This window comes from Lycium barbarum, chromosome 3, assembly GCF_019175385.1.
Source record: "Lycium barbarum isolate Lr01 chromosome 3, ASM1917538v2, whole genome shotgun sequence".
Lineage (NCBI taxonomy): Eukaryota > Viridiplantae > Streptophyta > Magnoliopsida > Solanales > Solanaceae > Lycium > Lycium barbarum.
The window spans coordinates 42,910,622-42,936,587 of record NC_083339.1 but is presented as its reverse complement, the minus strand read 5'-3'; the positions used below and the strand labels follow the sequence as shown (position 1 = coordinate 42,936,587).

The 25,966-nt window shown below is 36.9% G+C and overlaps 1 long non-coding RNA gene across 1 annotated transcript; it reads right to left on the bottom strand.

The window, feature by feature from the left end:
• Nucleotides 1-372: 372 nt before the first annotated feature.
• Nucleotides 373-1,543, bottom strand: LOC132633858 (uncharacterized). The gene is made up of 2 exons (XR_009579878.1): nt 1,438-1,543; nt 373-688 (listed from the first exon to the last, which is right to left on the bottom strand). It is a non-coding gene; the product is annotated as an uncharacterized LOC132633858 (long non-coding RNA).
• Nucleotides 1,544-25,966: the final 24,423 nt, after the last annotated feature.

The following is a 25,966-nucleotide window of genomic DNA, read 5'->3' as shown; positions in this document are numbered from 1 at the left end:
TTATGGGGCATACTTTTGGTTATGCCTTAATTAAAAGTCTGCCCCATAAGGCATAATTCCTTAAGGAAAAGTTTTGTCTCATAAGGCATAACTAAACTATGCCTTGAGGAAAAGTTATGCCCCTTCCGGCATAATTTTAGTTTTTCCTTAAGGACTTTATGCCGGATCCGATAAACACTCCCCCCAGCCCTGCCTTGTGAAATTATTTTTTTATTTTATGCCTGAGCGGGGATTCGAACCCAGAACCTCAGGTATCCAAGTGAAGGACAAAATTTAAAGACCACAAATATGAGGGGCAAAATTTAAAGACCACCCCAAAAGAAGGCAATCCGTGCAAAAAAAATGACAGAAATAGTTAAGAACACAGGCCCATTTTAAACAATTAAATAAGATGTTTAATCTTTTATGCATGAGGTACACATGGCTGCAGCACGTAAAATGACAATAATACCTGAAGTACCCCTAAAGTAGCTGGTTAACCCTAAGGACAGGTGTGGTAATTTCCACAAAGATTACATTTTTTCCGTGTCTAGCCAAGCAAAGGTAGAACCCCAAAAGCCTAGCTACACAAGAATCCTTGGCCCTTAAATGCGCATCTTGTTTCGAATGCTTCAATTTGATTTCTACTCAGACTTCGGTATTTCATCTCTTTTTGCATCAAAATATAAGCTTCGCATCAAGTCATCACCTAAACACAATAAACACACATATCAAGTATAGAGCAGTCAAAATATACTTAAACCACAAGTGAAAAGTAATAAATTAGTGGCGTAAGATGGCAAAAAACATGTACGTCTAGACGCTGATTAGCTTGCCTCTCGGATGGGAAAAATAGGCGCCATCACGGCTATTGGATTTGGGTCCGGATAGCTCCATTTTCTTGGAGGCTATTCCAAACAACAATAAGAGGTTCATCACCATATCTCAATGTGGACATTTCTTTCATATGGGTATGTAACATAACTATTAACTTTAGTAGATGTAGTAGTTAGATTTATATACTCTTCATTCATGTATAGATTACTAGATCTGCTGGTTTTTGGAGCGTGGATTAAAAATAATTATTGTTACTTAGGTGTCGTGATTAATGAGAAAGATTTTTTTTAAATCAACACTCCAAAAAGTAGCGGATCTAGTAACGTATACATTAATGAAATATACAAAAATATGTCCTAGTTACTAGACATCTGCCAAATTAAATTTATGTGACATAACCAAATGAAAAAATGACCACATTAAAGTTGACCACTGACCTCCCATTGTTGTTTAGAACAACTTCTAAGCTAATAAAGCATTGATGAGCAGTCATGATATCACTTGGGAAAGAATTATTGGATCGAAACATTGAAGATGAAGAAACATTGAAGATGAAGAAGAATTGAATATGGAGAATTAAGAGTTTACAAGCTTGATGAATGTCGAGTTGAGCAAACTAACCTGATAAATAAAATAATAGCAAATAAGTCATCAAGACCGAGGTGAGGTATGCAGGGTCAAGTAACAACCCTTTTATAGGAAAAGTTTCAACTACCACCTTTTGTGAATAATAAATCTGATAAGATGCCGTGATTTTGTTCTTATCTCGGTTATAGCTAGAATCATAAAACAGGTTAAAGTAATTTATAATTAATTGACCATAACTGCTTAATCTGGTGTTAGATTCTCTATTTAAAGATTTTTCTCGAGCATTAAGACCGAAGTTTGTTACATAATATTAATAAAATTATCTTTATTAACAACCAAAAAATAGTTTAGGTGTAAAACCGTTGTAGCAGTGAAAATTGAATTACTTTCTGCAATTCAAGATAAATAAAATTTTACATTGCAATATTAGTCCTGAAATTTTAAGAGCATTGCAAGATATTAACTAAAAATTAATAACTAAATCTCCAACTTTAATGGTGTAGTCAAAAAATTATAATTAGTAATGATGAAGTGTTATCGCTTGTTTGATGACAAATAAGGTAATTGTTTTTGAAACATCTCTAATGGAACATTTGCAAGTGTAAAATTTCAACCCTTCTTTTTGAGTTTTAGTGTCTCATTTATGTTTTGAAGCATTAGATAAGTTGATTTTGAGTTTTGAAACTTGTTAGTATGATCCGGGTCGGGTGCGGGCCAGGACCCAGGGAGTTAGAAAATGTTTCGGCATAATTTTGTACTCAAAACAATGTTGGTATATATCTAGTATTGGTGCTCTGTAGTTGCAGTAATTAGGTTGCAATTGCGGTATTGAGCGGTCTGGTGGGGGTTCGCTTCTACTTGGTACTAATCACATTTGCGATTTGCAAAGCACTTGGCCGTATTTGTGGTGCCCTATTTACAATAATTGACAGTTTGGTTAAGTTATTTATGTTTATTTTCTACAATAATCAAATCAAATATTGTCACTTTTTGAAATTAAAAATCAAACCAATCAAATGTCGATTTTTGGTTTGGTTATCTATTTGGTTCGGTTTTACAATTTTTCTGTAACAATCCTGATTGTAACAGAACCTTTAATATATTTGTCAACTTTGTATACTCCATAATTCCTTACATATGAACAAGGGAGACGGGTAAAAAATGTCCCTAACATATTGGAAATGGTTTAAATTTATTCTTATTTCACTAAAGAGAATATTTTTGGTGTAGAAAGTCTCGAATTGAGAATTTTTTAATTTTCGCTGTACGAATTTCCTGAGAAACAAAGTCATAGGCACGTAGGTTCAGGGCTACACCTCTCTAGTTTTTTTTTATCTCCCCATGAGTAGTATTGTGCCAGTTCTTTTGAGTAATATATCTGAAAATACCTTTTGATACCTTAACAATTATCAGCCACAACTAGTACATTCCAAAATTAACGAAACTCTAAATGATTCATTTGGACTCAAAAGCAAGGACTTTATGATTCTTATAGATCGAATTCATTGAAATTCCATTGGATTTGGACTTATACATATGCGAGGGAGGTAATCAAAAAAGAAAGAAAATGAGTTTTTCTTTCTTTTATCACTTAGGAGATGTGTAAGATTGAAAGTCTCATGCACCGTTTTTGGTAACAAATGGTTATCCGTTAAGCGGAGGAAATCTTATTTAGAAAATATAAAACATAAAGATTAGGTAGGCTCCTAATCTGGCGAACAGACTAAGAGGGTTAGAGACCAAGCAAATTGGATACCAATTGCCCTTAACAATTTTTTTCTAGTTAAATGTAATTCTATCACCAATTGGACTCCAATTGCCCCTTACGATTAAAAATGCCTCTCCTTTTAACGGAAATGTGAGATGACATATCTGGGGCTTTAATTAAGTAGGTGGTACTGATTTATTGGGCCACAAGAATATTACATTCAACCTATAAATAACCCATCTCACCCAAATTTATTTGTTCAGAATTATTGGGGCTGAATTTTTGAGAATTCAGTATTGTTAAAGGACGAAGAAGCTGGATTTCTGAAATCAATTGGAGCTTATTCGCACGTTTTGAACAAAAAACTGCAGCTTCAAATGAAGAAGATATTATAATTTTTTGAATTCATTCAATCACAAAATGTGAAGCGGAAGCATCGAAGGAATTGAGTAAGAACAAATAACTTTTAGTTAATTTAATTTGTTATGGGTCTGGGTCAGATTATTTATGATTGGGACCATGTGGACCAATAAATATGTCACCTATTTAATTAAAAGTCTCACATGTGTCATCTCATAATTCCATTAAAAGTAGGAGTATTTTTAATTTAAAAATTAACTTAAGGGCAATTGGGGTCCAATAATATAATACATGGAGAAAGGGCAAATTCAAACCGTTTCCAACGATTTTTTCTAGGATTTGTCTTCAAAAGTAATTTTTATCACTTCTAACTTACTTATGGGATATAAATGAGTGTTTAAATGTTATTAATGAGAGGTAGAAGTGATTAAATAAAAGTAAATATTGAAAAATTCTAATTTGCCATTGATTTAATGGGTGGTCGCAGTGAATAAATAAAAGTAAATCTTAAAAAATACTAATGTGCTATTGATTAATTGGTTTGTGAAGATGACGAAGGGTGGTTGATATATAGTAATGGATCTGTGTTTGTTGGTTAGAGGGTTATTAATGAAAGTTGATAATAATTCATTGTTAGCACGAGGAATGGTTTAGAGGTCAAAGAGGCTTAATACCCAGATGAATCCTTAAACTTGATATGTTTTGTAAGATAGACATATAAACTTATAAGGTGACCAGATAGACACTTAAACTTACTCAAAGTGTATTTTTCAAGTTTTTCAGTTGTTTTGAAAACAAAAACTATATTTTTCAAACACTCACAATTTTCATGGCCAAACAAGCCCTAAATATATCACAAAATATTTTTTTAAAATGCAAAAATAAGGCAAACGCATATACATGAGACTATAAATGTGCACTTAAACCAATAAATACTCGCTAATCGCAATTTTGCAGCTTTCAAGTAATTCGGTTTTTTTTTTTACACTTGAATAATTAAAAAACAATAACTTTAACCAATAAAAATCCTTAAAAAAAGAAATTTCAAATTAAGAAATTCTTTTTTTTAAGGATTTTCTTCTCGGCTTTACAGTTTTCTTAATTTGAAATTTCTTTTACACTTGAAATACTGAACTTAGAAATTTCTTAATTTGAAATTTCTTTTTTTAAGGATTTTTATTGGTTAAAGTTATTGTTTTTTAATTATTCAAGTGTAAAAAAAAAATCCGAGTTAATTGAAAGCTGCAAAATTGCGATTAGCGAGTATGTATTGGTTTAAGTGCACATTTATAATCTCATGTATATGCGTTTGCCTTTTTTTTGCATTTTAAAAAAAATATTTTGTGATATATTTAGGGCTTGTTTGGCCATGAAAATTGTGAGTGTTTGAAAAATATAGTTTTTGTTTTCAAAACAACTGAAAAACTTGAAAAATACACTTTGAGTAAGTTTAAGTGTCTATCTGGTCACCTTATAAGTTTATATGTCTATCTTACAAAACATGTCAAGTTTAAGGGTCCATCTAGGTATTAAGCCTCAAAGAAACCATTTATGAAGGTTGGTATCATTAATGCACCAAGGGTATTTGATAACGTGTATATATGACCTAAACCATGAATTCTCGGGTTGGTCGTGGCGAGAATGATTTACATTGTGTAGATTGTGACTTGATGGTAAAGGTGGCAACCGGTTGGAACCGGAACCGGTTATGGAACCGGTTAGGAAACCGGCCGGTTCCGGTTCCAAAACCGGAACCGCCTAACCGGTTCCAAAACCGGAACCGCCTAACCGGTTCCGGTTTACCGGTTTTAAACCTCAAACCGGAACCGGTCCGGTTTGGAGTGATTAAAATCTTTTTTTTATTATTTTTGTATTATATATATATATTATAGTATTTATTTGTATATTGTAGCTATATTTTCATATGTTATACAACTTTATAATTAAAGTTTAAATATTTACTGACTAACAACCTAACAGCAAGTCAGCAATACAGAATAGTGCTTTTCGTATACATATATATGTATAACTTACATATACTTATATATATGTATAACTTAATATATATATATATATATACTAAATATATGTATAACTTAATATATATACTATATATACTTATATATATGTACTATATACTCTATATACTTATATATATGTATAACTTAATATATATACTATATATACTTATATATATGTACTATATACTCTATATACTTATATATATGTATAACTTAATATATATACTATACATATTATATATACTATATATATGTATAACTTAATATATATACTAAATATATGTATAACTTAATATATATACTATATATATGTATATATATGTATAACTTAATATATATACTAAATATATACATATCTACTATATATATGTATATATATGTACTATATACTATATATACTTATATATATGTATAACTTAATATATATACTATATATACATATCTACTATATATACTTAATATATATGTACTATATATATATATACATATCTACTATATATACTATATATACTTAATATATATGTACTATATACTATATATACTTATATATATGTATAACTTAATATATATACTATATATACATATCTACTATATATACTTAATATATATGTACTATATATATATATACATATCTACTATATATACTATATATACTTAATATATATGTACTATATACTATATATACTTATATATATGTATAACTTAATATATATACTATATATACATATCTACTATATATACTATATATTAAGAACTTAATATATATACTATATATACTTATATATATGTACTATATACTATATATACTTATATATATGTACTATATACTATATATACTTACTTATATACTTTAGTTTTTTTTTTTTTTTAATTTTTTACCGGTTAAACCTGTTTAACCGGTTCCGGTTTCCAAAATATTGGAACCGGTAAACCATTAAACGGTTAACCGGAACCGGTTAACCGGTTCTACCGGTTCCGGTTCCGGTTCCGGTTCCGGTTTAACCGGTCCGGTTACCGGTTAAAACCGGTAAGACCAAACCGGTTACCACCTCTACTTGATGGTATTGGTATGAGACCGACTATGTAGATTGAAGTTTTGTCAAAAAAATAAATTATGTAGATTGAAGTCGTTGGGTGCGTTTAGAACGAATCGTCGAACATTGGCTATTTTAAAGCGACATTGAGGTATTTCAAGCTTTAAGTTTTCATGTGTCACGAGCCAAATTACTAAGCCGCGAAGGCACCAATTCCCACAAAATCGGTAAGCCATCCACAACCCAATTAGGCAAATTCAATAAGGAAATAAATGCAGAAAGAAATCATACAAGTCATTTTTAAAGTCTTAACAAGTCTGATCATCATAAAACTTAAAGAAGGTGTTACAACCCCTAAAATCTGATCTCACTAGTACAAGAACTGACTAAAGAAGTACAAGTCTGGGATGCAACCCGAAATATTATCAGGAAGTAAAAGACAGAAAGTAAAGGATAGAGGGAAAATCCGGTGCTACAGATCCTCATGTAGCTCACCCCGAACTCTCCAGATGGCCTCCTCAAAGACCAGCGTAGTCTTGAGATCCACTGCTACTGGGAACAGAATCTGCATGCAAAAAGAGTGCAACGAGTGTAGCGTGAGTACGGGAAAACAACGAGTACTCAACAGCATCGTCGACCAACCCTAACGAAAATGGAGACGAGGATTGCTGTACGATTATTACTTCCATACTTAGTCGCTATTAGTCCACAATAATAATCGTAATAAACACAATAATCTTAGGTGACAAGCCTAGGTAAAAGCTTCAAATATCCAAATAAGCATTTAAGACAACCCAAACAACAATTCAAGTAAGTCATACAAATAAGGAACCAATGAAATAACATGATATGCAACTGCTATGCAATGGAAGACCTTTTCCATCACTCGGTACACACACATTCAAACACTATGAATCGTGAACCATAGGGGACTCCCGAGGTTGGGTTCTTAGCCTCTTTAGGCTTCCAAATCATCATACTCAGCCCATAGGCTCACATTATTTGTCACTAGCTAATTTGGCTTATATCATCAGCATCACTCCGTCCCGAACCATTTCCCCTCCGACCTTACACATGTATCCTCAAATGCACACAGTATAATATATAAAGCATGAATATGACATGCACAACAATAAGTAATCAAACTAAGAAATAAAGGCTCATTCTTTAGCTCTCTTCCACATTTTAAACGAGTATTTAGGAGTGATGAGAATACATAATCACAAATGAGACAGGTAATAAGCATAGAAGAATTTAATAAGGGACCTCATATCCCAATCCCAGACACAAATTAATCTATGCTATCAGCAAATCCCCAAAGCATGACATTCAGACCGGACTATACAATGGAAATTACACAAATACCTCTATCATAGCACTGGTACCCGATACAAGTGCTCGTCAACTCAAAAGTATCGGGACCCTCTTTAGTTACCCCATTATGCCCTCTTATTAATCCAATAAGACCAACCACGACGCTTTAATTAAGGTCAGAAAGTCTCAACTTGCCTGAATTGAAGTCCGACGGTCACAACAGAGTCTTGCCCTTTCGTAGAGCCCCTGAACGCTCTCAATCTATTCAAATACGTATTCTACGTTAGAACAAGGGTCCGTAGACACCCATATTGCTAAGTAAGAGATTCAAGTTCAGAAATTCAACCCAAAAAACCGAAGGTTAAAACCATAATTTCATTACAAAATCGGGTTCAATAGGGTTAAATAATAACTCTATGAATTTATACGAACCCAACGATACCCATATTGGTATATAATAAATCCGAGATACCTAAGAGGGATTCCGAGCCCCAAGGGGTAAACTGGAAATTTGACTCATGAATTGTTTACCCATGGCCTAGGGAGTCTAGCAAAACATCAATTCCATGATTAATTGAATAAATCCTTATTTTAAACTTAGGGTTCATAAACCCCCAAATTCCCAATCCTAAATCATGATTTCTATGATGAATTTCCTTAATAATCAAAGGTATTATGGTAAAAAGAGGATTAGGTACTTATCCTTGAGAAGAATCTTGACAAAACCCTGCAAAAGTTCTCCAAAACGAGGTTCCAAGCTTAAAATATGTGAATGAAATGTTCAAGTTCGAGATGGGTTTTAAGCTTCTGCGCAGTCATCTCCTTAATTGCGATCGCTGCACCCATCCACGCGATTGTGGAACTTCAAAAAATCTCTCTCGCGATTGCTCCCCAAGGCATCGCGATCGCAATGACCAAACTAGCAACAGTTCGCGATCGCGATGCCACGTGGCATCGTGATCGCGAAGAAGAACACCAGATACAACTGAAACCAGAAAAATATGGGTTTTCACCAATTCCGATTCGATACCCATAACTCTTTCGGAACCCCCGGACACAAACAAAATATGCATTTCAATCATAAATTATGCTACGAACTCGCTCGCGCACTAGGAATTTCTAAAAGAGGTCATCTTGACCCGGTGTTGACCGAGGTCAACTCCAATTTTCAAAAAACTAGATTTCCAACCAAAGGTTCAAAATACCCCCCGAGCCCTGGGGAGCCGAACCAACTACTCAACCAATCCATAATTGACATTCTGGGCATAACAGAATTGACAAAACTTTCAAAAAGACTCATTTACCCCTGATGTTGACTTTGATCAACCCATTCCTTAAGGATTCCCCAAAACTCATTTTTCTTACTCAAAACCCACCAAAATGCCTGAGGAATCGCACCACCCATACCCACAAGTCAATATACTATAGAGAAGGTGGGGAAAGGATCAATAGGGATAAAATAGGCAAAATAACCAAATTGATCTAATGGATCGTTACATCATGTGTGTTTTAAAATTGCTTATGTATTTGAAATAACGAATTAAATGAGATTCCATTTACGTGCCGGACAAACTTGCATAGTTTGCTCCATTGCTTGACTTAAATGATGAAATCGCCTAAAAGGATAAGTATTGAACTTTATAAAGTGTTTATCACTCTTATATAATCCTTGTGCTATTTGTGTGACGCCACACCATATTTTTTAAATATTTCTCATGACTTGTTGATTATAAAATTCATAACATGTTTTCAAATGATAAAATATTGATCTTATCTTGTGATTTTATTTAAAATAAAATAAAATGAGCCTTTGATGTTATTTGAGATAAGAGATTGAATTCGGCTAATGCTCCATGGCTTGATGTGAATCATCTAACAATGGTTGCGCATAGCCGAGGAGGGGGGAGGGCATACGTCAAACATTACAACATAGACGTAAGCGCTTTGTACACTATTATCGTACAACTGAAACATAAATGTAAGAGTTGTGTATGTACTTTATTGTTGTAACATTGAAACACAGATGGAAAGACTATGTACCGTTCCGTTGTTTGCTAAAAATCAAATAACTCTAATTATGCCATGAAAGATTTATTCTTATCTTAAATATTTTTAAAAATAGCATTTGCTCACTTGATTTATCTCTTCTACATACAATGTTATTAAATAGAACTCTTTCTCGCCATGAGTGGTTTGACTGTGACATATACTGAGTATTTCAATACTCATGCATTGTTTTCATGATGCCAGGTTGAGGAGTTGGACTGTCCGCGTGCCTAGAATTCTGCATCTTCTCTATTTTGGTGAGCCCACTTTGAGATTATGAGTTAAGTGTCGTATTCCATTCTTTTTTGTATATTGCGGGTTAACCTTGCAACTTCTATTTGTTTATTATTTGTTGTGTCATAGAGGTTCGATAGATAGACTTTTTTCGCCTCTATTCTCTTTTGTTTTCTTCTAGGCTCGAATTCCAAATCGTACTTAAATTATTTTTCCGTTTGTCATGGCTAATTAAATGAGTCTACTCGCTGTTTTTGCACCACTGGTTCACTATTCAGTATATAACGACCAAAATTTCTTTTTCTCTTTTGACTCTTCAACTGATCTCCTTTTACGTTGACAATTAGATCCATATCTTTACAGTAAACTTTTTATACAAAGTTCTTTAAGTCTAGGAAAGAACATGAAATGATGATGACTATAAGTTGGAGCTAGTTTTTAAACTAAAGGAACTTATAAAAAAGCAGTTGTGAACTCTTTGCATTCGCACGCTTTTATATTTTGTTGAACTCTGAACCTCCTTTTTTCTGCTTATATATAAAATTGCCCTTAGGGGCTTAATAAAAAAAAAACATTCGCATGCTTAATATCCACTTTTTGCACCATGTGCTTTGGTGTTGTACAGTTTACACATCTCATATAGGAGAAACTGTCACGACCCAATTAGGGGGCCATGACGGGTACCCGGAGCTGACTATCGAGCACCACTCATCATGCTAACCATCATACTCAACATGTACACACATAATCTACAAGGTAATATTTACTATAAACTGATCGTAAATTAACCCCCAAAACATGCATATATACATAAGCCCTCACGGCTACCAAAAATGATATACAAAGCGTACACTGAGAGGTCGCATAACATCTACTACCCACACATATGTATCTACGAGCCTCTAACTGGAGTACAGAACATAAAGACGGGACAGGACCCCGTCATGCCCGAATATGTACACAAAAGAATATATCAAAAACTGCACCTCCGGAGAAGGGAAGTGCTCCTGTGCAAGCTGATCTGGCTCCTAAGAATTTGGGCCGTCTCCCTGTCTATCTGTGGCATGAACACAGCGCCCATAAAGAAAGGACGTCAGTACCAACAATGTACCGAGTATGTAAGGCATATACAATAACATGATAAAGAAATACGAGAACATAAGATAGAGGTATGACCTGTACTGATAGCCTCTCAAGGCGGAGTCATGCATGGTAACTTATATAATAAACAACATCATATCATATCATATATTGCTGCGGAACGTGCAGCCCAATCCATTTATCCACACACACACACACACACACACATATATATATATATATATATATATATATATTGTGTCGCGGAACGAACGGCCCGATCCATTTATCCATACATCCCGCGTCCGAGACGATATCAGAATATACCAGCTGATCAGGTCGTACTGCGTATATAGCCCCTGGCCCTTCTTCCCATATCCCATGTATTCATATACATATATCCATGTACATCATATAATATAAACAACACGCATGAGAGCTCAATTAAAAGTTATAACTCTATCGGAGTGACGTAAGGTCGGTAATCACCGATTATATTATGAAATAATCATAATCGTTATGTCTTACCTTGAAGGGACTAATGACGTAAGGTGAGGATAACAACAATGAATAGTCATCAAGGAGAACGTAGGGTAAGATCATAAATCTTATAAAAGCATCAATTTATGAACCATGGAGCCTTTAGAAGTAGAATCTTGATCATTATCATAAGGAACTCATAACAATCTTGAACGTTCGACTCTTGGAATGTAAGAAGGTCATGGAATGCGTGGAAGGTGGAATATAAGAATCATGCCTTTAATAAAGAAAGGGGCTAGCCTTACGTACGTTTATGTCTCCTTAACTCTATCGACTAGTGCTTTCCTTCCAAGCTCGCGATTCTACATTTAAGGAAATTCGTACTACATTAAATTATTAGAATCATACTTAGGTCTAAACAAAACGACTAAGAGCTAATGAAAATAGGGTAACACCTCCTTTATTTCTACAACTCTTCCCATACAATAAACAACTCCCACAAGATCATAATCAATAATCTTCATCAAGTTAAGCATTATCCAATTCTCAAAATTCCCTTTCAAGGTCATTCACAACCATAAGTACAACATAACGGTCATACTCATTCATATATAATACTTCTTCAAGATTCTTAATGTCATTCATAACAAGATTATACTCATAACATATCAAGAACTATGATTCATGTCAAGTTCTATTCAAGAATACCATTATTTCCACATTTAAGCCTCATATCCTATTTTCTCTCTTAATCCAAGTCATTCAACCCCTCAATACTCTTAATAACGTGTATTGAACGTGAAACTCACCTTTGATGATGTAGGAATGGACTTTGGATGGAAATACTTCACTTGGAGAAAACCCCACTTCAACACCAAAGAGATTCTTGGTTTCCACAAACCCTAGAGAGCATCCTTGCACTTGATTCTACTATTTTTTTGGTACTTGATCTTTGATTTACCTTGGATTGGTGCTAGAGAAGTGTATGGAATTTTCTAGTCTTCAAGACTTGTAGAGGGAGTGAAATCTGAAAGGGCTAGGGTCATTTATTTATAACTGGAACTGGAAAGTTCCAGTGAAGCGGTTCGACGAGCGAGTCTACGACCCGTCGACGGTCCATCGACTTACGCCTGCAAATCCCTGATTGCAGAAACATGCTGACGGTTGGGTCGACGGTCCCGTCGACACGACGACGGTTCGTCAACTTGATCCGTCGACTTGCGCCTGCAGATTTTAGTTTGCAGGAACGTGTTGATGGTGCACAGTGACGGTCCGTCGACATGTCGACGGCCTGTCGGCACTGACTGGTGTCTGCAAAATTTCTTGAATTCGTTCAAATTGCATCAATTCGATTCGTTCTACTTATAACCTCGTAATTTGCCCAGAATACCTACCGATACCTTTTCACATGGAGTACAACACTTTATGTCCCTAAACTCGGGCACGGGTCTCCATTCTCAAGACATACTCGACTAGGAAATCATTTATTCTACTATGACGAAGACGAGGGGCGTAAAAGAAACATATATGTAACATCATTCAAATAGTGGTTTTAACCATTTGACATGAGAGTTGGGACCCCTACAATTTGACTTCGAAATTTCTACCAGAACATTTAGATGGAGCACATTCAAACAAATTCAAAACAGATTTTGACACTATAACTATATGATAATATTAAATGAATACACAATTTCAGCATTTATGCTTCAGAGTTCCACCCCCTAGGAAAATTACATACACGCAATAATGCAAAAGTCAATTTACTCTAGGTATAACATTAAGCACCTGAGATAGTATATATAAACAGGCAGAGGAGGCAGCATTTTTGAAAGTCCTCCAAAAGAAGCTAGACAGATAGTGATGATCAAGTTGGCTTTTGAATCTGAGGTGCATCACATTTGAGCAAACAACTACGACAACAACTACAAAAACCAACAATGTCCAAGCTTTTGTTGCCATGAAATTTTTAAATAAGGAAGCAAAGCTAAGAAATATAATAGAACCAAGTATAAAGATTCCATCTTTGTCCCTTTGATAGATTGATTGAATGAAAAGGGCTAGGTTTCCTAACACCACTGAACTCTGAGAAATCGTTGCCTGCATTAGGAAGACAAGAGATACCACACTTTATCAATTATTTAGGATAAAATGGAACATGACGGGAGATAGAATGTTAGGACAATAGCTCGTACTGTTCGACAGAATTCCTGCCGCTAAAATTCCAATTAATTAGAGCTAGAAGCGATGAGGTCCGTTATGCTTCGTAGACAAGGCTCGTCTGCAATACTCAACCTTATGTATAAAAGGGTTTATGCGCTCCATTCATTGTTTAATTGAAGACCTTTCCTTACCCTACTCTTTCATTTTCGCTTAAACTTCCCCAGTTTTTGGAATTAATTTATTGGATACCGGAATAAAGGAAAGCAAGCAAAACATAAATATATTTCTATTGTAACAAAGATGTAAGAATCTGAGACTTAATGCACTGAAAAATCAGCAACATAACGGGAGCGTTTTCCAAAATTGTCATGTTCGGTTGGTTCATGTTCCTTAAAAATGAGGAAAATGATTTCCTAGTGAAAGTCGAGAAAACAAGTTCCACAAGTGGCATTCCACACGATTGTGCCCTCCCTACCACCCAACACACTTCATCTTCACCCCACCCCTTTAGCCCCCATGCCCACCACCCCACACCCACACCCCTACCCCCACTCCCACCTCCCATAATATTTGTTTAGATTATACACAAAGGCTTTTAAGATAATATTTCTTAGGAACACAAAAAAAAAAGTAAGAAATCCACTTATTTTTCTGAAAAACATTTTCCTTCATACCGAGCACATACGAGGATTTGAACTCTTGGGGTTTAGTTCTTTAAAGCTCAAACCCTTTTTAAATCTAATATAAATGAAAGCAAAAAACATAGACGCATATTTAAAGAAGGGAAGAAACTTTCATCTGTTATGAAGGTCAGGATGCTCTGAAACTACCGTTAACTATCCTTATTTATCAACCTAAGTTATTCTTAATTTGCAGCCCTAAATTAGGAATATTCCAAAATAAGATATCTCCTATTAATGGCTAACGGTCATTAGCTAGCAATCAAGAGTTAATAAGGACTCCTTTCTTTGCATAAATTCCTTGTAAATCCTAGAGTTTTATTATTGAAAGGTATTACAATGCTTTTACTCCTAATTGTTCTGGTCGCTATCTCTTTATTCAACTACTACATATTAGAGAAAACAACATTATGCCATTTTTTAGCCTTTTAGGTACAACAATGCACATATACGTTTTGACAGTTATCTAGCTGAAGATACAAGAAGTGCCCTATGTATCCTTCTATCTCAATGTCTTTCCTATCAGATGATAAGGAAGACCAAATATCTAAGATACTAAGTCTAGATTTTAATCCTCAATACTTTTTTTTTAGAATTTATGTGTTTGTGATGGGAGCTCTGGATATACTTCAAGCCGTATACCTTACTTGGATCACTTTTCAAAGAGAATTATTTGTCCCTCACAAATACTCTCCCGGGATAGAATGAAGCAAAACCAAGAAATAATGAATCAACTCTCTGAACACACAATAATTAGTGCTGCCGTCACTAAACTTATAACAATTTTTCTTAAGGAATAATGTTGGTACTTGAAATATTTCTTATATTATAAAATATTCTCAGAATGTTCCTCTATTTATAGAGGATGTCTTTAACCCTTGAACCTGAAATGACACGACATTTAGGGAAGAGAAGCATTGTTTCAGGAAGATATATACCCTTTCAGAAAGAAAGTACTTTTTCCTTTTTGCAGAAAGAAAAATACTTTTTCTTTTTGCCTATTGCTTTTATTTTCCCATGAAAATAATGACCCAACATTTAAGAGACAAGAGAAAGCATGCATAAATAAAGTATCTAGTGATTGAACTTAATTTATATTAGCGGAATACAATTTCTATTAACTGAATAGCCAGGTAAGACAAGTTATTTGAACCGACCACCATATTGTAAAATAGGATGTATCTCACACATGAATTCTATTACATAATTCCTTTATAACCAACACCATAAGGCCTTGTATTCCAATCCTCTTGCAAAGGCATAAAAACTAAACCCGAGCTTCTTAAAGCAACAAACTTCGCATCCACATAGGTAGACCCTTATTAATGTGCTCCTGCAAGAGCACCCACTAATAGGCCTATTAAGAGTTTATAATCTTAACTTCCTTTTAACAATTTTTCGGACAAAACACTTACTTTGGGACGGTAATACCAGGTGCTATCAACCAATCAAGAATGTTGTCACTCATTGAACTTGAGACAGGACGTTGTATCAAGCGTCAACCGTGATCACTCCATCTTAATTAATTGATTTATATAACTGTGTCTAAGGTCACTATGCCTTCCGTTATATATATATATATATATATATATATATATATATATATATATATATATATATATATATATATATGTATGTATATATATATAACTGTATTGTTACACCCCTCATGTTCGTAGTAGTAGAACATATGGTTTCCTAGTCGGGTATGCCCTTGGAATAGAGACCCGAGCCCGAGTTTGGAGTAGAAAGTGCCTTACCCCGTGTACGAGGGTACCAGCAGATATTCCTGGCAATTTATAGAGTTAAAAGTTGAACGAATCAAATCGATACGATCTGAACTGAATCAGAAAATCTGCAGGACACCAGTCACCATCGACGGGTCATCGACATGTTCATCAGACCATTGACGTATGGCGTCGATGGGATCCCGCAGCCATACATCTGAGGGCGCAGGTCGACGGGGCAAGTCGACGGACCGTCGACACGACGACGGGCCATCGACCCGCTCGTCGAACCGGACGTTGTAGCCTTTTTGGCTACCAAGTATAAATAGGTGGTCCACGACCCTATTTCATATTTTTCATTCTCTCCAAATATGAAAACCCTAATATATTATCTCCCAATATTTTCCATCATATTAGTGAAGATTTGACAAGACCCGGACCTCATAAACCCGAGATGGTGAAAAAAAAGGTTGCTTCTAGGGTTTCTTCAAGGTTGTGAATTTTAGGGAGTTGAAGTTGAAGTGATTCTTGGGATTCTTGACCCCTCAAGGTATTTAAATAATGTCTACCCTTATATTTAAGTTGAGTATCAAAAGTTTTAGCGATATTAAGTGAAGAGAAGGTAATTGTAGAAGTGTTAAGTTGATGAAGGGCAATGTAGTGATATAGGGTTATATTAAGAGATGATTGGAAGCGGGTTTATGTGTATATATATATATGTGTGTGTGTGTGTGTGTGTGTGTGTGTTGGTTTTGTTGATGTGAGTGTTGTAGTTGATGTGGGATCAAATGAGAAGTTGGAGAGTTGTAAGCTTACAAAGGAGATTATTGTCTATAGTTCGTTGAGCTATATACGTATTTGAGGATGGTTAGTAAGCGAAGCAAATAGTCTAATTAATCCCTGTGTTATCTTAATTGTAGACTTGCAAGTTCGAGAGGAAGAAAGTTGGACGATTGAGTATACTTCCAGGTATGTTAAGGTCATTCCTTTCTTCTTTAGGCATGTTCCTATGATATGATCCAACAAGCGAGTAAGCGAGTTTTCATATTACTCTACTCATAGAAGTATTAGGAGTACTTCAGTCTTTGATGTTCATTTACCCCATTTATGAGTAATCCTTCTGTTCATGGGTCCAGTCTTATGTAGCCAGTTCTGTTCATACAGTTTATTCATGCATACATTTATTATATATTTATGTACATTGACCCGTGACTAGAAGGAATTATATACGCACATATATCAGGCATTATATACGCATTACTACTATGATGATGATATTGATTCTGGCCACATAGGAGCCAGTATGATATTATGAGATGCCATAGAGGCTTACAGGAGTTATATACGCATATACATCAGGCGTTATATACGCACGCATATCAGGCGCTATATACACACTCATATAGATGCATGACCATCATTGATAGGTTTGAGCATGCATATTATGTGCCCATAGAGGCATTGTCAGTTTACAGGTTTAGGCAGTTACTAGTTCATACAAGTACATGCAGTCATTCGTTTCAGTTTATGAGTTCAGATCTTATCCACGATTCTTATGTATATATATGTTGTTGTTCTTATGCCTTACATACTCAGTACATTATCCGTACTGACTCCCCGTTGCTCGGGGGGCTGCGCTCATGCCCGCAGGTACAGGGAGACAGACAGGTGGTCCAGCTCAGTAGGACCTCTAGATCTAGCAGTGGTCAGTACGCTCCATTTGATCCGGAGCTACAGTCAATTTTGGTATGCCCTTTTTGGATGTGTATACATATGGGTATGACGGGGCCCTGTCCCGTCCTTTCTACAGCTTTGTTCCAGTAGAGGTCTGTAGACAGTTGTATATAGTAGTCAGATGATGTAGCCTTATCGGCTTCTATTCTTTTGTGTATAGTATATGTAGCAACCTAGCTGGCTTGCATTATTCTTCCGCATGTGGTGTATATATATATGTGCAGATTGTACAAAGTTCTGATGTTTCCTTCTTATGAGATCAATTTATGCCATTTATGGGCCTTTGATGTTCAGTATGTCTCAGATAAGTGTTTAGGGGTGTTTGGTCGCTAGAGGTCAGACTCCTGTCACGACTCATCGGTTTGGGTCGTGACAGAAGTGGTATCAGAGCAGTTCTTCCTAGGGTTGTCTACAGACCGTGTCTAGTAGAGTCTTGTTTATGGGTGTGTTGTGCACCTTACTTATAAACAGGAGGTTGCAGGACATTTAGGATGATGTTATTCTTTCTCTCTTAGATTGTGCGATAGAGCCCTGTGTTAAGTGTTCGCTTCTGATGAATTATTCTGATTTCAAAGATGCCCTGTAAGAAAGCTACAGCAGCCCAGAAGGGCAAGAGAGCGGCCGGTGAGGCCACTTGTCATACTCGACAGGCCACGAGGGCCTAGGATGAGATTCAGAGCGAGGGGCCGTCTGAGACATCGCACGCCCCGCCTCCAGCACCAACCCCATGTCACGCCCCAAAACCCACCCTAGACGTGACCGGCATCCGACGTCATGAACAACATCGGAAGAACCTAAACGACATAATAATAATACTTGAACCCGCCAGGTTCAATAGTCGCCTCCAACAATTTATAAATTAAATGTAACACATGAATTAAATCAGCGGAAGTCTTTATAAGCAATGGCCATCAACGTGGCAAACACCCATTAAGTCGTACGAGACTTTTGACAATCTACCAACAATTCTGACAACTATCTATGGAGCTTCTAAGAGACATAACAATCGTCAAACTTCGGGACGCAGCCCGAAAATCTAGAATAATAAATGAAACGGAAAGTGTCCCACGAACAAGTATGTGGGCTCACCAAATCCACAGCAGTAGCAAGTCCTATTAAGCGTCGAAAGTATCACGAACCTGCTCTTCTTCGTTACCTAACATACCATCAAAAACAACAATGGTATGCCTGAGTACTTTTGTACTCAGTGAGTGCCTCGGGGACAACAAGTATTATGAAAATAAAATATAATAATATATAAAGAAATCAGTTCTGAAAAAGATAGCATAAAAACAGCCATTCCACTTTGTGATTCTCAATATCATTTGTTAAACAGTTTACAAATCCATTAATCAATATAGAAACAAGTATTCAACATGTGTATCTCCATAAGAATTATCAAAAATCGATTATGAAGTCTTTTGTTAAGTTACAACTTTTAATTATGCCATTCAAATTGATCATGATTGTCAACAACGGTTCCATGAGAGATTACGAATATTACACATATACGAATATTTTACATACTGACACAAGCCCAAGAATCAATCACATCGAGGGAATGACCGTAGGGTTCCCTTGTCACAACTCACCACACCGAATTATAAAGTCTCGGTGACCACTCATTCTCCCGAATGGCTAGGCATAAACACACCGGGATATGAAATCCCCGGTAACCACTCATCCTCCCGAATGGCTAGGCACACTGCGCAATACACCGAAATATAGATTCACGGTGGCTACTCTTCCTCCCGAATAGCAAGGCCATTAATGCACCCCAGGTAGCGAGCCCGGGAGTGGCCACTCCTCCTCCCGAATGGCAAGGCAATTAATACACTAGGATCCATAGTGGCTACTCCTCCTCCAGAATAGCAAGGCAAACAGAACAACAAAGTCCATGGCATAGAAGCCGATTCACCAATTGTCTCAAAGCAGTCATACCGTCAATAACATTTAAGTTCATTACACATATCGATCAACGAAAGGCATATCAATTTAACTCTTTACCATTTACCATGCCAAGAATTTCACTTACGAATTCTATATCACTACAAGCCACTCACCGGAAACAAGATAGAAAGCAAGCCACTCATAGGCAAACTAATCAATCAATCGATACTCCTGGTTAGGAAACCACGGAGGCTAATCGTCCTCTGGACAAACACAACTTTACCATACAGTTACAAAAACACAAACAAAAATACAAATAATGTCATATTACTAAATTATCAATTATGGCTTAGGGCCGAACCTCACTTCTCAAGTCATCATCCCAAATAGAGGCATTTCAAGTTACCACCGATTGAGAATCTTATTCAAATTTCAAGTTTAAGAAACCCATTTTACAACAAAACAAGTTGAAGGTCTAACCTTTAGAGGATTTAAGTTCAATCATCCAATAATGGGGAAAAGTGAGTTTCACAAAGTAGTATAGTTCGTGTAAGGTTCGATGCGGGCTTGACCCTACACACGCATGACCTTGTCTAAAAGCAATCATCTTTGTAGTCAAATTATCATTACGGAGCATTATGCCATATTGAAAGGATAAGTTATTCCGACCAATGTTTGAAAACGTATAACTTCTTTACGAAAGATTTCCATGTCTTAAATCATCAATGAGAATATCATTACCAACCCTTAACCATCATTATTAAACATATCTTATAGAGGAAAACATTCATAATATCACATACATATATAGGGTTTGTTACAATCTAGGTTTAATGTGGGTTTGTCCCCTCACACACATTAACCACCATTTAAACATGAATTAGAGTTCAAGGAACATGAAAAGATTTCTTTTCCTTTCATTCATTAAAGGATCTTGAATAATATTTATACTTCCAAATTCAAGAACAACAACATCAACAACAATCTCAACAATTATTTTATATCAATATCCAACTAATTCTATCCATTTAATCATACCAAAACAGCCCACAAATCATTTGATATCCAAAAAAAATCATAACCGAGCTTTCAATGTCATTTTCTCTATTCTAACCGGTCAAATCTATCAATGATAAGGGTAAGAACATTATTAAAATCTTAGACATACATTAGGGTTTTGTATGAGAAGTTCACCCTTTCTATTCAATAAAGAACTTTCAAGAAAAGAAGTCATGCATTCCAAAATAAGATTTTTCAAAGAGACATACGAATCAAAATCAAAGAGTTTATAAAAAAAATCGATCAAAAGAGTATGTTCAAAAGAGGCATACCTTAATTTGTTAAACAAGATTTAACAATTCACTTTTCTATTGAAGAACACCCAAAACCTAGCTTGAATCACTTTGGAAGGAAATATGTTGCAAACCCTTAATTGCTCCAAAACCTGAATTAAAGACTTGAATTTTGGAGAAGATTTCCCAAATCTTGATTCTTGAATCTTGAGATGGGTTTTCTTGAAAAACCTATATTAGGAATGATGATTTATTGTTTAGATTACAAGGATATATGTTAGAATTGAGTTGGAATAATTAGAATGGACTTACCTTGGTGTTCTTGATGTTGGAGGAGAGTAGGAGGTCGTTCTAGGTTTGAAGGAATGAAAAATAATGAGTTGAGAACTGATATGGATGAATATATATTGTTCTGTGAAAGTGAAATTTATGACCTGAACACTGCTGGTCGTAAAGTCAGTTTACGGGGCCGTAAATTGATTTACGGACCGTATTCTGCACTTTGGACTGCACTGTGTCGCTTCAGTAAAATGGTCATAACTCCTTGCACAGATGTCCGTTTGACCCCCGTAAGATACCGTTGGAAAGGTATTTCAATGCTCTACAACTTTCATCAAGGAAGTTTTCCCATATTCGAAATAAGTTTTGAAATACGTGCCGTAAAGTGAAATACGGTCCGTATTTAACCATATGACCTCAAAATGTCAAATTCCAGAATGTTCAGAAATTCTTGGTTTCAGTTTACGGGCACTGTTCATGGTCGTAAATTGAAATACGGTCACTGTTCATGGGCGTAAACCACCATATCACAACTGAACAGAAAAATTTCAATTTCCACATTCTTTATCTGATGTTCTAAGTCTAGGATCGTGGTCAAAACTTTCGTTAAAGGTACGGGGTGTTACACCCCAGTTCCTCAACCGGATGCAGAGGCTAGGATGTACGGGATGCTGTACGGTTGTTGACCAGATTAGTAACCGCCCAGGCACAGCGGCAGGGAGTTGGTGTTGACCCAGCAGACAGGGCCAGTAGTTCGAGGGTTAAGACCTTTCTTGGGTTAGGTCATCCTGAGTTTTTTGTGGTAAAGCAAAATATGGACCCCCAGGATTTTATTGATGGTATGCAGAGGACTTTGAGGGTTATGTACGCGGATGAGGTTGAGTCAGTGGAGTTGGCTTCATATAGACTCCGGAATATTTAGATACAGTGGTATCAGGCATGGGAGTTATCTAGGGGAGAAAATGCCCCTCTAGCTGTATGGCGAGAGTTCTCAGATGCTTTTCTTCGCCATTACTTACCTCTAGAGGTCCGACAGGCCCGAGCAGATAGGTTCCTACTTATTGAGCAGGGTAGTATGAATGTACAAGAGTATTGTGTACATTTCGATTCCCTGGCTAGATATGCCCTAGCTATGGTGGCTGAGATGGAGGATAGAGTTCATCGCTTTGTGGCCGGTCTAGGGCCACACCTGATAGGTGAGTGCACGACTGCTGCACTACAGCCAGGCATGGACATCTCCCATATGCAGGCGTATGCATAAAATTTGGAGGATCGTAAACACCAGCGAAGGATAGAGCGTGAGCGTGACTGGAGCCGTGGTAAGAGATCTAGATCTTTTGATATGGTTAGTGAGTTCGGGGGAGGATAGAGACAGCAGCATCCTAGGTATTCTTATCAGCCGGCAGGGAGTGCACCTCCGTGGTTCCCAGGTCCGAGATTTGACCGGTCTTCTTATTCCGGAGCGGGCCAGAGTTCTAGAGCGTCAAGTTCTCAGTACTGACCAAAGTCAGGCCAGATGTGGACCCCTTTGCCGCGATGTACTCAGTATGGCAAGTTACATGCAGGTCAGTGTCGGTTGAGTTCAGATGTTTGCTATGCTTGTGGACAGCCAGGCCACAGGATGAAGGAATGCTCGATGGGGGTTGGTTCAGGTATGGTTCAACCTATAGGGTCTGTGGCTGGCTCATCTTCTGCAGTGTGCCCTTCAGGGCAAGTTTTTCAGACGCCAGCAGGGCGAGGTAGGGGAAGGAGTGGAGCATCCAGCTCGAGCCGTCCTCAGCACCGCGTGTATGCATTGGCTGGTAGACAGGACCGTGAGTCGTCTCCTGATGTTGTTACAGGTATATTATCAGTTTCCTCCCATGATGTTTATGCACTGATTGATCCAGGTTCCACTTTATCATATGTTACGCCCTTTGTTGCCAGAAAGTTTAGGATAGAGTCCGAGTTGATTAGACCTTTTAAGGTGTCTACGCCAGTTGGTGATCCGATTATAGCTAGACGGGTATACCGAGACTGTGTTGTTATAGTTTGTGACTGCCGTACCGTAGCAGATCTAATTGAGTTAGATATGATTGATTTTGATGTTATTATGGGCATGGACTGGTTGGCTTCTTGTTATGCTAATGTTGATTGTAGAGCAAAGATAGTTCGATTCCAGTTTTAAGGTGAGCCAGTCCTATAATGGAAGGGCAATGCTGCTTCTCCTAGAGGTAGGTTTATTTCCTACCTTAAGGCAGAGAAAATGATAAAAAAAAATGTATATTTTTCACCTTGTTCGAGTTCAAGATGTGCAAGCAGAGTCACCGACTCTTCAGTCTGTTCCTGTGGTTAATGAGTTCTCAGAAGTATTTCTAGTTGAGCTTCCAGGCATTCCCCCAGAGAGGGAGATTGATTTTGCTATTGACCTATTGCCTAACACTCAACCAATATCCATCCCTCCTTATAGGATGGCACTTGCGGAGTTGAAAGAATTGAAAGAGTAGTTGAAAGATTTACTCGAGAAGGGCTTTATCAGGCCTAGTACATCACCGTGGGAAGCACCGGTATTATTTGTAAGAAAGAAGGATGGCTCTTTACGAATGTGTATTGACTATAGGCAATTGAATAAGGTGACTGTAAATAATAAGTATCCGCTCCCAAGGATTGATGATTTATTCGATCAGTTGCAAGGCGCTAAATACTTCTCGAAGATAGAGTTGAGATCAGGATATCACCAGGTCAGGGTCGAGGAAGAGGACATTCCGAAGACGGCATTCTGGACTAGATATGGCTACTATGAGTTTCGTGTTATGTCGTTCGGGCTAACTAATGCCCCAGCTGTATGAATGGATTTAATGAATCATGTATTCAGGCCCTTTCTAGATTTGTTCGTGATTGTGTTCATAGATGATATTCTGGTTCATTCGCCATCAGAGGCCGATCATGCAGAACATTTGCAGATAGTGCTTGGAATTCTTCGAGGTAAAGAGTGGTATGCCAAGTTTTCTAAGTGTGAGTTCTGGTTGAACTGTGTGGCCTTTCTGGGTCACATTATTTCAGAGGAAGGCATTAGAGTGGATGCCCAGAAGATTGAGGTTGTGAAGGATTGGCCAAGGCCCACGGCACCAACGGAGATACGTAGTTTCTCTGGCTTGACAGGTTATTATAGAAGGTTTGTAAAAGGGTTTTCCTCTCTTTCAGCCCCATTGACCAAATTGACTCAGAAATCAGCTAAGTTCTAATGGACAGATGCTTGTGAGCCGAGTTTTCAGATATTGAAGGACAAGTTAACTTCAGCACCAGTTTTGACTCTTCCAGAAGGAACATATGGCTATGTGGAATATTGTGATGCTTCAGGTGTTGGATTGGGCTCTGTGTTAATGCAGCACGGTAAGGTTGTCGTTTATGCTTCTAGACAGTTGAAGAAGCACGAGAAGAATTATCCAACCTATGATCTTGTAGCGGCAGTGATTCATGCCTTGAAGATATGGAGGCACTATTTATATGGTGTCCATGTTGATATTTATACTGATCATAAGAGTCTCCAGTACATCTTTACGCAGAAGGACTTGAAATTGCGTCAGAGACAATAATTGGAGAGGTTAAAAGATTATGATGTGGATATTCTGTACCATCCAGGGAAGGCTAATGTTGTAGCCGATGCCGTCAGTCTTAAATCTATGAGTAGCTTGTCACACGTGCCTCCAGAAAGAAAAGAAATGGTCCGTGAGGTTCGTCGATTGGATAGCCTCGTATTTCGATTGATAGATTCAGGTGATGCATGAGTTACCGTTCAAGACACAGCGGTATCATCTTTGGTAGTAGATATAAAGGAGCGTCACTATGAGGATCATTTTTTAGTTCATTACCGAGATACAACCCCTCAGAAAGAAAATACACCCTTTGTGATCACAGGTGATAGAGTACTCAGGTATCGAGGTAGATTGTGTGTCCCTAATATTGCAGGGATCCGTCAACAGATTATAGGGGAGGCACATTACTCCCGCTATTCTATTCATCCAGGCTCAACAAAGATGTACCATGATCTCAAGGAAGTTTATTGGTGGGATGGTATGGAGTGAGATATAGCAGAATTTGTCGCTCAGTGTCTAAATTGTCAGCAGGTCAAAATAGAGCACCAGAAGCCTGGAGGTCTATTGCAGGCTATGGAGATTCCAACATGGAAGTGAGAGGTAATTAATATGGACTTTATTACAGGGTTGCCCCGCACTCAGCGTAAGTGTGATTCGATATGGGTCATAGTTGATAGGCTCACAAAGTCAGCTCACTTTCTGCCTGTCAGAATTACTTATGCAGCCGAGGATTATGCAAAGCTTTATCTTAAGGAGGTTGTACGACTTCATGGTGTTCCCTCAGCCATTATTTCAGATAGGGGAGCACAGTTCACAACCAAATTCTGGAAGTCTTTTCAGCAAGGACTGGGGACTCAGATGAGTCTTAGTACTGTGTTTCACACCCAGACAGATGGACAAGCGGAGGGTACTATACAGACCCTTGAGGATATGCTCAGAGCTTGT